We start from the raw sequence: 2,665 nt of genomic DNA, 5'->3' as shown, positions 1-2,665 counted from the left end.
CTGTGGGGAAGGAGGGAGGAAGGGGAAGCCCTGCTGGACCCGCTGCCGTGCCCTCTGGGCTTGACCTCCGGGTGGGTAAGAGGGGACGGCTGTGGGAGGGCGTCAGGGCCAGCTGGGTGGGAGCTCCAGGACCCAGGAAACAGGCCACTCCGGGCACCCGCCTGCAGGCTGCCAGTGCCGGCTCCCAGAGGCACAATGGGCTGCTTGTTAGGCTGGGCAGGAGCTCTGGGTGGGAATGGGGGAGGGGAGGCCGGGCGAGGAGGAGGGGAGGCTGGCCAGGAGCAAGCTTCTGGCCGGCCTGCTGGCCAGCCCCTCTGGGGCTCTCACTACACAAGCGGCGCATTCCCCCAGAGGGAGGCAGAGGGAACGGGGGCAGCTGGCGGAGGAGGCCTAGGCACGCAGGACTTTCAGTTCCCCCTGCCTCCCCTAGGCCCTGTGTGCGCATCTGCTCACCAGCAGGCACAGGGCTTCCTCGGGCTGGGGAGAGGCCTTGGGCCACAGCAAGGCCAGCCGCCTACTGCCCAGCAGGGCCACGGGGCAGCGCGTGGGGGTATTTCCAGGCAGCAGGAACCACTCCCCAGCTCAGAGGAGTATCCGCTCCCTTGTTTGGCCTCTTTGGCTTGAACTGCGCCTCAGAGGGCTCAAGGTGCCAGTGAGGGTGGGGGCAGAGAACCAGCATACACACACACACACACACACACACACACACACACACACCACTTTCTCCTACACCTCAGGCTGTTTTTCAACAGAGGGTCTTCCTGGGAGCAACATGCTTGACTGGCCAGCCGGGTTCTTTGAACCCCCCTCCCCCCTACCCCCCGCCACAAATGTTAGCTCAGAGGAAGGGGCTTCAGGCATCCGGGAGATGGAGGTGGTAGGGCTGACCAACAGGGCTTTCCGACCGGAGAGCGGTGGTGCAGAGCGGGTGGGACTGGGCCAGAAGCTGAACCAACCATCAGCACCTTCTAGGGCCGACCGACTCTGGTGTTTTTGTTCTTTTAGGCCTGTGTGTGCCTGAGGGGTCTGGGGGCTCCCGGGAGGGCTGTGAGGGCTTGCGGGGTGCTGTGTGCATGTGGTGGGAGGTAAGTGCAGTGCTGTGCATGTGACTTGTGTGGGGCATGTGAGCAGCATGGGGTTGTGAGGACAGAGGGTGTCAGCTGTAGGTGGGAGTGCAGTTCCGAGGTGAGGATCATACCAGCAGCACAAGAATTACGGAGAACAGAGGGGATGCAGGTACAAGAGGGGCTGTGCTTGCTCCTGTACCCAGTCCCTGCTCGGGCCATTGGGGGCTGGAGGGTACAAGGCTGGGGCAACTACCTGTTTTTGGTTTAAGGGAGGATCTCTTCTGCCCTTGAAAACCCACCTGGGGTCATGGTTTTCCTGTGCCCACCCTGCCTTTGGGGAGAAGTGAAGAGCGGAAACCAGAGGAGGGCCACCTCACCAGCTGCATCCAATTAGGGCTCCTCCCAAAAACAAAACATGCAGACACCCCTCAGTCCCCGAAGCCCTCCCTCCCCTCATGGGGGAAATCGAGGCAGAGAGAGTGGGGGTTCGGATCCAGGGCAGCCTGGTTTCTAGCAGCAACCCTTCCCAGCCCAGCTGACTGCTTGTGGCCAAGTCAGCATCAGCTGTCCCTACTTTCAGCTGACCCTCCCTCCTTCCCAGCCTCCTTCTGCCCCACCCTCCTTGGCTCCCCGGGGAGGGGGTTCCCCCCCAGCATTTTCTGGGTTTTTTGATCCTTGGGGGGGGGGGGGGGAGTCTACCTCTCCCTGTGGCGCAGCTCCAGGGACATGCAGGGGAGGGTGTGGGAGGGCGGGCTGAGTTTGAGCTTGGCAGCCTGGTCAAGGGACATTAAGGGGCCTTCTCATAGGGAGAGGGAGGCATGGGGGAAACTGGTTTTACATCCAGCAGAGGACAGAGGGTGCCAGGAAACCTCGAGCTCCCCCCACCCCACCCCCACTCCCCAGAATTCAGACAGCCCTTCCCCTCTGCAGCCAGCTCCAAAGGGCTAGGGGAGGAGAAGGGGCTCTGCTGTGGTCCGGACTGTTCCCACCGGAGACCTTGCCCTGGCCTGGGGCTCTGCCCTGGGCGCCTCGCGGGTGTTTTCTAGCTGCGAGTCCACGTGGACAGGACAGGTTTTCTCAAACCTCCCTTTTTGTGGATTGAGGGGAATACTTCTCACCTCTTTCCGTCCCAGAGTTTGGGGCAAGGTCCCCAAGGGAAGGGCTCGGTGCCGTCTCTTAGGGCTGGGCGCAGGTGCCGCCGACTACCCCTCCCCTCCCCACACCTACCTTCCCCAGCGAGCAGGTGGCAGGTGGCGGGGGCTGAGGACGCCGGGGAGGACCGGGGCATCGCAGCTGGACTCCAGCCTGGTGCGGCCGCGGCGGCCCTCGGGGAGGGAGGGCGGGGAGCGGTCCGGGCTGTGCTGTCCACCCTCGTGACCGCGTCAGGACGGGCTCGCGAGGCTGGGCGCCCGAGGAGGAAGAGGGATGGACGGGCCGCGCGCGTGCCGGGAGGAAGGACGGAGAGGCGCGGGCGGGCGGCGTTCTGCCCTCCTCCAATTTGGACTGTGAGCCGGACGGGAACCGGGGGTGGCGGCAGGGGAAACTGCGGGGCCGGGGCGTGGTCCGGGCGTGCAAGTGGCCTCCGTCGGGTCGCGCCG

Source organism: Myotis lucifugus, unplaced genomic scaffold (genome assembly GCF_000147115.1).
Source record: "Myotis lucifugus unplaced genomic scaffold, Myoluc2.0 scaffold_328, whole genome shotgun sequence".
In the NCBI taxonomy this organism is placed as follows: Eukaryota; Metazoa; Chordata; class Mammalia; order Chiroptera; family Vespertilionidae; genus Myotis; species Myotis lucifugus.
The sequence above is the reverse complement of the archived record's forward strand: the minus strand, read 5'-3'. Positions refer to the sequence as shown.